Source organism: Eulemur rufifrons, chromosome 5 (genome assembly GCF_041146395.1).
Source record: "Eulemur rufifrons isolate Redbay chromosome 5, OSU_ERuf_1, whole genome shotgun sequence".
Taxonomy (NCBI): domain Eukaryota; kingdom Metazoa; phylum Chordata; class Mammalia; order Primates; family Lemuridae; genus Eulemur; species Eulemur rufifrons.
This window is the reverse complement of record NC_090987.1, coordinates 52,519,346-52,534,653: the sequence shown is the minus strand read 5'-3', so window position 1 is coordinate 52,534,653 and position 15,308 is coordinate 52,519,346. Positions and strand designations below refer to the sequence as shown.

General features: G+C 50.1%; 1 protein-coding gene across 1 annotated transcript in view; it reads left to right on the top strand.

Moving 5' to 3' along the window:
- The window catches only part of LDLRAD4 (low density lipoprotein receptor class A domain containing 4), a 405,759-nt gene that overhangs the window by 44,504 nt on the left and 345,947 nt on the right, over positions 1–15,308 (top strand). The gene's annotated exons all lie outside the window — the stretch shown is intronic.

The window sequence follows — 15,308 nt, the reverse complement described above, 5'->3', positions numbered from 1 at the left end:
TGCTCAATTCAGGATGACAGCGTGTTCCTGAAACAAGCTCTTTTTGGCTGCTGTTGTGCTTCCAGAGCACTTGTACAAGTTCATGAGGCTTCCTAAAGAAAAGGTGAATTTGCATAGTTTGTGGATACCTCCTCATTTCTAATTGACTTTTGGGCAAAATGAGTTTTAATAGTAAAACATCCCACATTTGCAGCTCTTAGAGAGGAACTAAGTAAAAGAAACCACAAGCTCTAGAATGTTCTATTATATATATGGATGTAAACCGTACATCATTATATGGTTTTGGTTCATACCCCAGTTGGTTCTTTAGCCTGTTTTCTGATTTTTCCCATCCGTCCGTCCGTCCGTCCGTCCGTCCATCCAACCATGCTGCTCACCAAACTCAAGGGCCGTCACCCTCACTGTCTTCACGGCCACCCACACTCGCTGAGCGAGCCCACCTGCACGTCTCCTGGCCCAGTGGAGGCCCCACGTGGGGAGCGTGGTTTGGAGAAGCCCCTGTTCACTCTGCCACTCACCTGCACCGTGACCTTTGGCTGTGCAGAAGGTCAAGCCTCTCTTAAAAGTGGATGTAGCAGAATCTCTCAGGATTTTTTGGGAGGCATTGAGTGAAATATGCCATGTAAATTTCAGTAGTGTAGAAGGTGCTCAATGCAGCTCAGTTACTTTCCCTTGACTAGAGAGTGCTGTGTTTGCCCTTCAGATCGTCTCCTAAGAGCACATAATGGTTTGTATTGCAGGTCCTCGCTGTGACCTACTGATTTTCAGTGGCAGCTGAGCAGCCCACGTGCCAGAGCTTGGGAAACGTGCCCCGTGCTGCCCTGAACTTCTTTCTGACCCCACGGGAGCCTGTTCCCTCCCAGCTGACTCCTCCCTGCTGTCTGCGAACAGTGCCTTCCCGGCTTTTCAGCAGCCCTGTCAGGAGCCCCGAAGCCTTTCTTTGTCTCAGGAAATCTGTTGAACATTTGCTTTTGTGTACTGTCATAAATGACTTAAGTGTATTACAGTGCTTTGCAAATCTTTCTCTAATCCATTTTGACAAATAGCTGAGTAGTATTGGTTTTACATGAACTTGGCAAAATTTGTTCCTGTTCGGGGTGACTGGGAGCATATGACAATCGGAAGGAAATGCAAGATCCTCAAGGGCGGCGTTTCTCTGACGCAGCCGATCATCTCCTTGTCCACACTGCTTTGTTGCTGTAGTTGCTGTTCTTTCTCCCACCATTTCCTTCCCTCCTTGCAGATGTCTATCTTTCTAGGACTTTCCTTGTGTTTTTTGACCTTCTGTCTCATAGACAGTAATGACGGGTCCATCCATCCTTGAGCCCCACTGTTGTGTCCCTCGGCCATCGCAGAGCCCTCTACTTCTGGTCTGAGCCTCTCTAGGGACAGGGAGCTGGTCTCCCCAGAAACTACCCTGAACCTTCCTGGACACGGCTGGAACGCGCCTCCCCACGGCCTCTCCGGCTGCCATTCAGGGCAGGGCTCACTGTTCTTCCATTGTGAGCCTGCAGGCTCCTGTGGCCCCGGGGCCCCCACTCCTCCCTGGGGCGGCCAGGTCGCTTTCTCTGTGTCCTCTGGCTTGTTGCCTGCCCTGCCCATTCCTCTCCAGAGGAGGGGGCGTGTTCACCCTGGCAGGGGACGGCTTGCCCGGGCTCAGCACAGCAGGCCTTGGGACGCGGACGAGGGCGCGGGCAGGTGTGAGGCTCGAGGGAATAGCCAAGTGCTGCCCCGACATTCCAGAGACCGGTGGAAAATAGACCAGTGGGTTCTTGCTTGTTCTCCTTGCTAGATGATGGATTTTCTTCTTCTTGTTTACCAAGAAAGAATGTGGTTTCTGAGCCAAGGACTTGGATTCCCGGTTCCTGGTGAGTCTCCTCATTTGTAGAAAGATAACTTAGAGCAAAGGCGCTCACACATGCCTGCCTGGGCCAGAGCAGATTTCAGCAAATGCTTATAAAAATACCGGTTTAGCTCAAATTTCAAGCTAAGAATCCTCGCTGTTGGTTTTACATTTTCCACTCAGCCCTTCCCCCGGTGTGGGGGTCGTATCCCTAACCTCAGCTGTGTCCCAGGGAACGCTGGCCAGGCCCGCAGAGCTAGCGAGAAGCCGCCGCAGCCAGCCTTGTGGTTAGGAACTCCGGCGTTGTTGTTAGAAGTGCAGGTTTCTAGCCTGCTTTGGAGTTCAGGGTAGAGCCTCAGAGCTGTAAAGACCTCGTCTGTCCTGAAGGCTGCCCCAGGGTCACTCACCTGGCTGAAGGGGGCGTTCCAGCCGTGTGCGCCCCGTGCGGTGCCCAGGAGGCCGGAGCGGCAGCACGGAGGAGGGCCGGGCTGGGCTGTGGGGGCCATGGTGGCTCAACGCGTGGGGCCTGAGCGCCAGGCCCAGCCTTCCCGTTGCCAGCGTGGGGGTGTTCATGGTGGCCTGGTGAGGACCGTGAGGGCACTGGCAGAGATGGGCCTCAGGGGGGTGCACAGGGCCCGGACAGGAGCTTGCTTCGGAGAGGGCTGGCGAAGTGACCTGCGACCTGGGATGCCTCCCCCGCCCTCCTGCACCCCACCTTCCCCATCTGTGGGGGGCAGACGCGGGAGCAGTAGCACCACCCACCTCTCGGGGCTCTCAGGGAGACGCGGGAATCGGCAACGGGAGTGCTCACGCCGCGCTGGCCTGTCCTGGTGTTTGCCAGGGTTACAGGGGACGGGACCCCGCCCAGGACTGTCTGCCTCTCAAGACTGGGCTGTAGCAGAACTTCAGCTTCTGGACGAACAGTCTGATTTTGCTTGATGAGGTCCAGTCAGCCTGACTTGGGAATTGGGAGGAAACTGTCACATAGCCCCGGAGCACGTAAGGGGGCGTCTGGGGCAGGAGGGCCCAGGATGGGGGGGGGACAGGGCGGGGTGACTGGTGGGGAGGACGTGCCCTGCAGCCCCTGCGCAGGTCGCAGCCGCGCCCCCTTCCAGGCCCCGAGTTGCTGTTGGTTGGTTGGACACCGTTTCAAAGATCAGGGGCTGGTGGGGGACGAAAGTGGCTGCTGAGGGTCCTGCACAGCGAGGACAGGACCTCTGAGGCGGAGCCCTGCCAGACGGCTGCTCCAGTTACCGCCCACGGAGCAGGGCCGGAGAGCTGGATGGCTTCCCAGCCCCCGCAGTCACATCTTCAGACTGGGCCTCACTGCAGTTTCAAAAGGGAGTATCTAGGACATCAGACACACCCATATTTAATAGTATGTACAACATTTTATTAAGTCAGAAATGAATGATTTCTGAAGTATTTGCCATCATTCAATTATACAGTGTCCCTTTATGAGTGTTGTTAATTAAGAACTGACTTTTTTTTCATAGATATCCTGAGCCCAATAACGTAGGTAAGTGACGTTCTTGGCAGAGAGGCTGTGACATGTGTTTTATATTAGACGTCGTACTGCGCTTCCTTTCCCCTGCGATTGTCGGGAGTGGTCGAGTATCGTTCAGTACTTTCTCTGCGAGTGGCTGTGCTTTGGACTGCGTGAAGTGACTTCTCTGTAGCCTTTCCCTTCTTCCAAGAGTTTGAATCTGGGTTGATTTCTGTTGATCCAGCTTCCCGAGATGCATTGCTGAAAAGAGTAGTTGGAGACTGTCTCTGAAGAAAGCACATGGATGTATTTCTCAACTGTGCTGTTTTACAAAAGCATTTCAAATACAATCTTCTTGGATCTGGAAGACTGTGAGTTGGCTTATAAACCGCCTAGAATGTTTCAAGGTTGAGGCCAACGTTGGCAAATTAATCTGTAAAATTATGTAAGTGCTCTCTTTTCTTTCACCTGATTTAATGCTGAGTTGCACAAGCCAGAGACCTGGTGCAGTTCTGACCCCGTGCCCTGCCTGTTCCCCATGTCACCGAGTCTTCTAAGTGCCTTTTCACCAACTCCTTTCCCCGTCCCCACCGTGACTGCCTCAGATTCTCAGCATTTCCTGCTTGGACTTTGCACCAGCCTCTGTGCAGACTGCTCTGCCTCCAGCCTCCTCCGCGTATGTCCTTCCCTGTGCTTTTTAAGCTCCTGGTCTGGCCCCGCTCCGAGAGCTGCCTTAGCCACCTGGCAGCAGGGCTGACCTGTCACTGCTTGGCCTCAGGAGGCCGGGCCGGACTTGCTGTGTGGCCTGCTCTAGGTCCCCTCTGCCCATGTCACCCAGTTTCTCCAGTGACACCTGTCAATCTGCTTCTTCCCAAAGAGCTCGTCCTCCCCACTCCACTGCCTGGAGCGTGGCCTCTCCATCGTGTGGTACAAACCTCACCTGTCCAAGTGAGCCCTTTTCTGTTTTCACCATAATTTGCTGAAATGTGTAACAAGGATGAATTGTTCCCTGGCACCCAGGAGCAAGATGTGCCACATCTCTTTATTTTCCCAGAGCAATTAAACCTCCCTTGAGCCCTGACTCTCTGAGAACCGGGAGGTGGCTATATCCATCATTTGGGGCTGTCCTTCCCCTCCGGGTCCTACTTGTCACTCATCTGCTCCTCCGACTCCTCAGTGCTCGGTTGGCAGGGGGTTCTGCTTGCTCAGCAGTCAAGGTCTGCTGGAGTCATTTTCCCGGTGGGGTGGGCCCTCGGGTTGAGACCCTCGCTCAGCTGCTTAGAGCCCAGCCTCCATGGAGCCTCCTCCCGGCTCCATGAGACCCTCCCGGGGCGCTGCCCCTCTTCTCCCTCAGCCTCTGAACACGGAATGTGCTTCTCTCCTCCACCCCCAGATCTGGTTGATCTGGGTTTAGATCTCTTTTTTCAAATGTTTGTATGTTTAAGAATTATTTGGGGACCTTGTTAAACACGTAGATTCCTACACTTCAGTGGAAGAGGTTCTGGCTCAGAGGAGCTGAGATGGTGCTCAGGAGTGAAGGTGTGTTTTAGTAAGAACGCCTGGCGCTTTTGACATCGTTGTTCTGTGGCTCCGACAGCGAGCAGCACTTGCCTGGCCCTTCAAAATGAAGACTTATTCGGGATTTGTTTTCAGGGCTCCCCCTAATTCTCCCTTTGGATCCAGAAACACAGAAGGGCATTTTGCTACAAATCATCTTCATAAATCGCTCTGCTGCCTGGCTCTATGTTCATAACCGGCCAAGGGCTCCTTCAGTTCAGGGCATCGGCTCTGCTTATCCTGTGCGATGCTTCGTGCCTTGTTCTGGATCCTCATGTGGGCAGGAACAGTGCTGGGGACAAGTGTGTGCGGCAAACTGAGGAAGGCACCGAACCCAAGGTTTGTTTTCTCTTTTCTTCCTGGCACGATGCTCCTGTGTCCAGAGGTGGGAGGATTCCGAGGGTCTCTGATGCCTTCTCTGTTCTGGGCTTGGACTCTGCTGAAAATGAGATTTTATTTTTAATTGGCAAAATGATCATCTTTGGTAGAAGGCAAGCTGGTGCAGTGGCTGCCACGTTTGCACGGTAGCTGGTGGCAGCTTTCACACAGAGGAGAGGGAGCTGCTTTAAGGCCTGCCATCCTAGCCAGACCCCCGTGGATCCCAGGAGCTGGTCCCCACCCACCCTTTGAGTTGCCTTCAGGGTGTAAGTTACAGCTTCATTCACAACCTCAAGGGGTGGTGAGACTCGGAGTACAGTGGAAATAAACAGAATTCTGAGTAAGCATGATATTAAAGTTGCAATTTTTATGTTCCAGTGAGATCAGAACATCTTTTATGTTGATGGAAGGCTAGATCCACTTTCACCTGGAATCTCTTCTTGTAATAACATCATTTCCTGAGTTCTGGCCCAGGTCTTGGTTGGAATTAACAGGGTAATGGATGCAAGGAGGAGGTTGGTAAAAGTGTTCTCAGACTGCAGTCTGAGTTAGGAAGGTGACGGCTAAAATTGCTTAGCTGTCTTCAGTTATACTATATTTGCAAAATATACTTTTACTTGCACAGTCCAAATAATTCCATTAGAAACATTTTCAGTATACAATCAATCATACAGAGTCATGCACTTTTTTTTTTTTTTGCCATACACTTTTAAATTAACTGAGAAATGTTCTTTTGAAAACTACTGATCACTGGTGTGTGTGTGTGTGTGTGTGTGTGTGCGCGTGCATGTATTGGTTGTTTTCAGTGTGCACACAGGCCTGCAGCATTAGTGATTTTTTTTTTTTTTTTTTTTTTTGAGACAGAGTCTCACTCTGTTGCCCAGGCTAGAGTGAGTGCCGTGGCGTTAGCCTAGCTCACAGCAACCTCAAACTCCTGAGCTCAAGGGATCCTCCTGTCTCAGCCTCCTGAGTAGCTGGGACTACAGGCATGCGCCACCATGCCCGGCTAATTTTTTCTACATATATTTTTAGCTGTCCATATAATTTCTTTCTATTTTTAGTAGAGGTGGGGTCTCGCTCTTGCTCAGGCTGGTCTCGAACTCCTGAGCTCAAACAATCCGCCCACCTCGGCCTCCCAGAGTGCTAGGATTACAGGCGTGAGCCACCGCGCCCGGCCAGCATTAGTGATTAACCGGTAACAAACATTTCCACCTCTCACATGTTGTGTTGGAATTTGAGAAGAATGAGGACAGTTTTATTGGGATTGTGAAGTTTTCCAGGGGCGTAGCCTGTGTGTGATGATTCTCTTTCTAAAAACAACCTGTGCAGTGTTCGCATGCTTGAGACCTACTCTCCGTGTTGCTCACATCCGGCTCCTGCTGCCATCTGACTTTGAGATGAGCAAGCCTCACTTCGGATGTTGCATGTGACTCAGCTACTTCATTTGTTCTCATCTTGTGCTTTTCTGGAAGATTTGAGCCAGAGGTGAAGGCCCCTCAGGCTGGTTGATTGGAAACCACCCACGTCTGAGCTTGGTCCAGCAGGTGTCCTGGGGCCCCTGGTGACAGCTTGAGAACCCACACAGATTATGAGTCACTCACTGTCCTTCCCAAGCTTTGATTCAAGGTAATGTGGGCAGGCCAATCATTCTTTCTTGCTTTTTTTTTTTTGGTGGTGGTATCTCACTGTGGTGCCCAGGCTGGCCTTGAACTCCTGGGCTCAGTGATCCTGCCTTAGTCTCCAGGTAGCTGGGACCACAGGTGCAGCCACCATGCCCAGATTAATGCATTATTTTAGCAATCTTTTTAATTTTGGTATTTTTCAAGATGTGCATGGGGTGGAGTTTTCCTCCTAAGGCCGCAGTTTTATACCTATTGTTTGCTTATCCATGACAGTGTTCTGTGTTCTGTCGATGGGCTGCAGACGGCTGCCTCTGCTCCTCTCCCAGTCAGCCCCGAACTCTCCATTCTTTTCCTTTGCCTCTGTTCCTCCTGCACCCGTCTCTATCCTCCATCCTGGTGAGCAGCCCCTGTCACTGGGAAGTTGGCCATTTGCATTGAGTGTTAGGGTCTTGCTGTTGTAATTCTTACTTTGCTTCTCACAAAAATTCCAGTTATTTGAATTTTCTAGCTGTTAGGATTTTGGCTAAGGGGCAGTTAATTTCATCTGAGGATCTGAAAACATGGTGCTTATTGGTCTTTATATGCACATCTGAGTTTATTACTAAAGACATCGAGGAAGAAAGACCTTTTAATAAGTCAGCAGGTGCAAAACGTTATGCATTCAAATGACTCTTCTCTCTGGCCCTTCGCAGCCGAGGCATACCTCACACACCACAGCCTGTCCCTTAGCTGGTTTTCCCTGGAACACAGCGTTGCTCTAAGTCACTGCAAACGCCTTTTGGTGCCCATTTCTCTTACTTATGTCATTAACTTCAGATTGTTCCACTTTCTAAAGGCTAAAGTAATACGCAAACTAAAGCCCTGAAACGTTTAGAAGCTGTGCAGTATTATATTGTAAACCTGTAAAAATTCTTAACAAAGTTAGTGGTTTGGAAGGATTTTCATGAGAACTCCTTCAGCTAAAAGGTAGTAAAGTAAATGCCTTAAGATAACTAAACCGTGGCTTATAACAAGGCCATTGTTTGGCAGTGTCCACCTTTTAAAAACTTTCCAGAACGTGGAGGAGGAAATGATTCTGAGACAAAGTAGTGATTTTAAAAATGAGGACAGTAAATTAACATTGACATTATTTGCCAACAATTGATTTCTTGTCTTCCAGCTTTTTACCCCACATTCTGAATACATTGGACCACGTGAAGAATTAGAAGATTAACTTTACTTTTTTTTCCTAATTGAAATTGGTTTTGCAGAAGTGGAAATTTGGCAGCGAGTATGGAAACTAGCAAATCAGTTTACAGTGTTCCGTACTTCTTAGTTTAATGAAAGCCACAAGAATGAGGAAAGACTGCATGGCGTTGAATAAGAGAAGGCTGCGCTAGCGTAGCGTTTGCCTTTTCTGGAAGTTTATTTTTACCCTTATTAATTCAGTAGCATGTAGAACAGCATGTCCAGACTTTAGTTGGTTAATAGTGGCCTTCAAGCTGGGCAGGATTTCAACTTCAATAGTTATTTTTTTAGTGGTCTCATGGAGAAAATGCTGGGAAATATTCTAAGAATGGTGTAAAATGAAGAAGAACTTGGTAATTTTTAAAAAGCCTGTGACCCAACAGAATGTGAGCAATTGGCTTACACAACAGTGACAATCTTTACAATCAGATGTTGTGCTCTGAAATAGTACTCTAATGAGGTGGTAGAAGCATGTATCTATTTTCGGTTAAAATTATCAGTTAATGTGGGAATATTTGCGGCATCTGTATCCTTTCAAATAAAATAGGGTAGATGATCAGTGTTTTCCTAAGTGAAAACCCATTTGCGTGATGGTTTCAGCTGATAGCACCAGTCTGTGTTTCCCAGCCTGCTGCAGCCCTAGCGAGCCGTCAGACGTAACAGACTTACGCTGGGGTCTGTCTGAGTTGGCAGCCCAGGAGTTCCTTCTAAATAGATGTTCTCTTCTCATCCTTGGACAGTCTCAGGTGTCTGCACCAGGCCTGGTCCTGCTTTCAAAGTCAGTGTCCTGGCTGCATCTTCTCTTCCCACCGCCAGTGTTCGCTTGCCCTCTGCCCCTCCCAGGTGGTGCGTTCCATCAGCCGACTCCAAACTAACAGGGGAGTTAAGGCAGGCTCCCTTGACCTACAGGCAAACCAGGGCTGTCTAGCACCCCCTGGGAGCTTGTTAGAAACGTGCAACCGTGGGATTCACTCCAGACCTTCGGTGTCAGAATCCGTCTGGGTTCTAGAGTGCACAGCAGTGCTTATGCCAAGCCTATTTGCATTACCATATACAGGTTTATCAAAGCGTTGAAAACCAAGGCAAAGGGACTTGAGCAGTGGAATGTATTTTCGTTAAGTTATTTCAGAATACTGGATCACAGACTTTATTTGAAAAGTTCATGCACAGATAGTACAGATGGGGTGAGTTCTGTTTGGCTCCAGCAGGGAACATTTAGCTCTTTCTGCTTTCCAGTTAGTTCATGAGTCTTGCAGGGCTGTGCTGTAAAGGATCATCCTTGAGGACCTTCGAAATTTTTCCTGGTAGGCTAGAGTTGCTCTTCTCTGCAGCAAAACTGACTGGTCGGAAATGAAATCATTTTAGTAGATCACAACCAGCACTAAAACATCGAACTGCAATAGAAGAGAAGACAGGATGTATTTCAAATAGTAAAGTATTGTTTTTAGAAACTTTAAAAATGGTATACATGTGAGTTATGTGTGTGTGCATGTGTGTATATATTTAAATAGCTCAACCCAGAGTGTATGCATGTGGATATGTGTGTGTATTTGTGCATACTGCATTAAGAATGTTGGAAAGTACAAAATGACTAGTATCATGGGAGACTTAAACAGGAAATAGCAAAAGACATAGTTCATGTGGTTTAATGGAGGAGAATGGCCCAGCACAGATGTCTGTTATTGGCTTAGTTTACCAAACACCACATAAATACCTATCTATACATTAATGAACAGTAAACATTTTGTCATTCAGAAATGTTGGGAAACAGGGTGTTCAGATTTTTAACCCATTCTAGTTAATATAGAGCTATCATATAATACCATTGACAGATTTAGATGACTAGAATCCAGTGAGAGTTGGCCAAGTCTAAGAAGATTTTGAGCCCCAATGATTTCTTGCTGCTGAGTTAGATGGCTTTAGGATCTTTTGTTTCTCTGGCACCATGATGGTAAATGTCCAGGATCTATGTGTGAATAAAGGATGGAGAGGGACCCTTTGAGCCCATAGCACACTCATTTCCAGGTCCCCGTGGGGGCTGCGCGTGCACTTTCTGAGTGCTCAGCCTGCTGGGCGAGGACCTCAGCTACCGCTGAGCACTGAGGAGTCCTGTTTCTGCTGCCTCCTAGTGCCTCCTCTTCTGACATCCTCAGCAGCTGACACAGCGCTCGGCACATTCAGCATCCAACAAGTCCCTGATGAATGAAGGCCTTGTGTGCATGCGGCGTTACCTGGGGGTGGCCCTGTCCTGTCTTCCTTGCAGGTGGCTCTGGTGCTTGTGATGCTTGGGAGATGGGGCCTCTGGACTTTGCCACCTGAAGCGCTCAAGCCAAAAGAGCGTTGCTTTGCATTAGTCAGGCTGGTGGCTGCTTTTGCTTTGACCGTCAGATCTCCCTGGTGGAAGGGAGAGAGCGGGAAGTGCTGGACCAGCCCTAGTGTGGGGACTGCTGTGCACCGCAGTCCCCTGCTCAGCGCAGACTTTGGGGGATGTTCCTGTCCTGGGCTGGAGAGTAAGTGTGTGTGGCAGCCAGGCGGGGACAGGCTGCCTCAGTCCAGGTGGACACTCTCCAGGGGGTGTCTGTGGGATCAGGTCTTCGAGGGGACCAGGCACTTTAACTGAGCCCCAGCAATGGCCCAGGTCGGTGCTCTGTGCTCCAGAAGAGGTGACTTGTGGGCTGGCTGTCACCATTCCTTACTTCCTCCCAGCAAGCAGAATGGGACTGTTTCACGGCTACATTTGCTTTGAAGAGGGCCTTCATTTCTGTTTTGGAGTAAGGAAGCTTGAACTGGCCCAGACAGCCGACACTCGGTGTCTGGCTTTTGAATCCCTCTCACTCCTCCTGGCCGGTCAGTGTCTGCCGGGGAGTGGCCAGTGCGCCCGCCGCCCACTCCCTGTGTATCCCCCAGTCTGAAAGGCACCAGTGACATGCTTGCCAAGGCTTTGCTGGGAAACAAGCAGTCACACTTGCAGCCGTGGCAGGACGGTGGCAGCACATAGCCGGCAGGAACCATGGCCAGTGTGTGGTCACTTGGCTGTGGTGGCCGGGAGACCCGGCCTGGGCTCTGGAGGGAGAAGCCAGCAGCGCTTCCTACTGCTGTGTGACTGGGGCCACCTTGGCCGCCGGCTCTTTTCCGAGGCCCAGCTCAGCGTGAGCACAGATCTCAGTGCTGGGCACTGGGGCCACAGGAAAGACACACCTTGGCGTCAGTTTTCTCTGAAGGGACACAGCCCTGCGTGAGAGATGCGAGGCGGCTGTGCTGGACCAGTTCGTGAAGATGTATTGATATGAAATCGTGGCGTTCACGGGTTGGATGCGTGCATGAATGCACATGTGCATTTCACGTCAGGAAACTGTACCTGGCACGGAGACACAGGTGTGTTACGACATCGGAGGTGGGGGCTTGGGTCCTTCTTCAACATTTCTGAAAAAATGGCATAAAGCAAGATTGGTTTTGGGAAGGATGCGTCTGTTTTTATTTCTTTTCCTCCGTGTCTCTCTGTGACACGAACATGTACCGACTGCCGTGTTCTCTGCTCCATGTTACAGTTTCCATGAAGCGGCGCCCTGCTCCTGTCTCCAGGGCCCCCAGAACCCCACCAGCTGGCGCCCTGCTTCAAGAGGGAAGGAAGCCTGCGGCCAGGTTTCCCTCTTAATCTTTGTCCGGAAGAAATTTCTTCCTTTACCGACAGGAGAGAGTGAGAATGTCATGAAGGTCAAGGACCGGCGCGCTCGCTTCCTGTTGGCGTTTGCCAGGGCCTCACTCTCGCGCCCGTTCTGGGCAGGGCATCCTCGCCCTGGTACTTTCCATGAACTCCACCCACCTCCCTCTCCCTGCTCTGCCTCCAGGGGTTCAAACATGTTTCAGGAACGTGTCATTCAGGACGAGGTTTGGGGCTGGCGAGACCACACTCTCGGGAAGCTGCGTGTGGATCCTGGGACCCCCAGCAGTGGGCGGGCATGCGGGCAGCTTGGTGGCACTGATTCCCTTGCGGGGCTTTCTCATGAGCGCACCATTCTTCTGGAGGCTTAATGTCCTTTGTGGAGACATGATGTTCACACTTGGTCTTCTTCCTTTGAGCGCTGGGCTTTGTGTTGAGTTGTGTTTTGTGAGGTCGTGGAAAAGCCATGCACTTACTAGAACCGAGGGAGCAGGAAATGGGTGTGTGTCAGGCCTGCGTCTGAGCCCCCCACGTGCTGGGACCTGCACTGATTCTCTCGTCTGGCCTGGGAGTGCCGGGCAGTGGCTTTGCCTGAGCTGGGATCTGGAGCTGTGGGTCATTGGCTCTTTTCACAGCTAGAGATGGGCCCGAGAGAGCTAAGATTGCGCTGGGAAGAAGAGGTGGGTTTGTTGAAATTCTCTGCCTTGTGTCCTGGAACTGCTGTCTGTAGTTTTTCTTGGCTCGGGTGTGAGAATCCTGCTGCCTGCAAGGTTGAGCAGGAGGGGACAGAGCTTGGAGATGACGATCACGTTTACTGGGTGGTTTGTGGAGGCGTGAAGGAGTGGGAGTGTATCCTAAGTTCCTGAGGATAGATTCAGGAGAGTGTGACAGGCTTCTGTAATGAATGAAGTTTTTATTTGGTGCTCTTTTAAATAATTGAACTGATTGGAGTCTTTTAAAATATCCCTGTTATTAAACCAGTTCTTTCAAAATCTAAAATGGATCCAACTTTAGTCATAATATTCTTTGTAATAAAAACAATTTCTCTCTGAAGGCTAGCAGAAATTGGATATATTTGTTTATTCAACTTTTATTTTGAATGAAGCTTAAATAAAATCTTGCTTAAAAAATTAAAATATCGTAAGTTTTAAAATAAAAAATCTTAAAGATTTAGCCAGGTGCAATGGCACGTGCCTGTGGTCTAATCTACTTGGAAGCATGAGGCAGGAGGATGGCTTGAGCCTAGTAGTTCCAGGCTATTGTGTGTTATGATCACACCTCTGAATAGACACTGTAGCCACAACACTCCAGCCTGGGCAGCATAGTGAGACCCCACCTCTAAATAACAAAAAAAAAAAACTTTTGAAATAGATTGTCAGTAATTTGGATTAGCATTTTGTCTCAGAATTAGAGCTGGGTCATTTGATACATATGGATTTTTTTCATTTGGGTTGGGAATGAAAGATGTATTGATACTAATGGGAAATTAAACATGAGTCACAAATTCTTCTTTTGGAAAATTTTCTTAGGGAACTTTTTGTTTTTAACCTTAAACTGTTAAGATAGCTAGATGCCAGAGAAGTGACAAGGATATTTGGCAAAAGTAGTAACTACGGAGCCACATTTCTAGGCACGGACTCAGGGTCACAGGTAAAATGAAATTATCAGGGTCACAGGTAAAATGAAATTACCTAGGCACAGGTACTGGAGGAATTGTGTGTTCATTATCTGGGGGTAGAACATGAGGCTAAATGTCTTCCACCTATTTTGAAGTTAATTTTGAAGCTGTGAGCTCTGCTTTGAAGGCTTGGGCAAACTCAGTGGCTGTGGCTATATTGTAGTGGCTAGAGGTTGACAAATCGTATTCTTTTTAATTTGGCTCATTTAAAAATGTTAAAGGCCTCCTGTGTGTCACGTACTGTCAGAGCCCTGGGGATGCAGGGTGATGGTGATATGCTTTCTGCCTGTAAGGAGCTCTTTGTTGAGTAGGAAAGATGAATTTCCACTTTGGTAGATGGGGCAGGCATGGAGGCCTTCTCTGATGTTCCAGTGGTGTATGTATTTAATATCCACGTATATATTTTGTATAGAGATTAAGCGCTCATTTTCTGTTGCTGCATAACAAATTATTGTGAACTTAGTGGCTTAAAACAATACTCATTTGTTATCTCACAGTCTCCCTGGCCCCCGAGTTGGTTATGGCTTCTGCTCGGGGTCTCAGCGCTGCAATCAAGGTGTTGGCCAGGCTGCGTTCTCATCCGCAGGTTCGAGTGGAGAGGAGTCTGTTCCCAGGCTCATTCACGTTGTTGGTACAATTCATTTACTTGTGACTGTGGGACTGATGTCCCTGTTCCTTGCTGGCTGTTGGCTGGGGGCCGAACCCAGGTCCTAGAGGCCCCCGCAGCTCCTTGCCCCAAGGCCCCTCCCATGCTGTCCCCACGTGGCAGCTCATGTCTCAGGGCCGTTGAGGGAGCCTCTCACTCCCGAGCCGCACAGAGGGAGTCCCATATGGGGTAACCTGCTCTGATCAGGGGAGCGGCATCCTCTGCCATTTGCTGTTGGCAAGAGTGAGTCACAGGTTCCATCTGTACTGGAGAGGAGGGGATCCTACGTGGGTGTGATCCACTGGGGGTCACCTTAGAGTCCTGCCCATCACGATGCATTTCTGGTTCTTCCACTGACCCTTGTTCCCAAGAAATCTGAGCATTCGAATCCTATGAAGACTGACAAGAATAGTCCCAGCTGAGGAATAAAAACTAAGATCTGGTAAGTCAGAAGTGGATTGTTTTCCTCTCTCAGTAGGTGGGAAACAGCAGGAGAAAGGACCGTCTGGAGGTTCACAGCATTGCTAGGAAGGAGCTGCTTAAAAACAGCGCGGTGTTTGGCTCGTGTGTTTGGGGTGGATCTCCGCAGGAATCTCGCAGGGTCCTCTAGCGAGATGCAGGCAATTTCTCTCGGGCTGTCTTGGCGCCGGCTGATCATTTGGGAGTGACATATGGCAGGCACGCTTGGAGGGACACGTCCCCTGGAGAGTGCGATGCAGCGCGCAGGCCAGACAGATGGCGGCTTATTCAGCCTTGGGCGGGAGCGGCGCCGGGACTCGGGCAAGCTGGGTGCGGAGGGCACTCGTGGCATCAGGTGGCGCTTTGCTGAGTTCACCTGACACTGCTTGGTCAGGCGCGAGGCGGTGACCTGGGGCGACGCGATGCACAGAGTGTGCTCACCGAGTCGGGACGAGGCTGCTGTGACAGACTGTGGGCTGGGTGGAATCTGCGGCACCAGACGGGAGGACATCCTGCTGACGGGACAGAGGGCAGGTGAAGACAGCCTTGCAGACGGGGCCACGGGCGCCGCCGTCCTGGCTGGAGCGCCACTGGCACGGGGTTGCCGCCAGGGGACTGGGCGTGCGCTGCGGGGGACGGGGAGCCTCGCCGGCCGCTGCCTTTGCAGGTAGCGCTCGGCGCGTCCTCGTGGTCCTGAGAAATAGTGTTTGGACTGTTAAGAAGGAAAGTGGTCTTTTCACAGCCGTGCTTA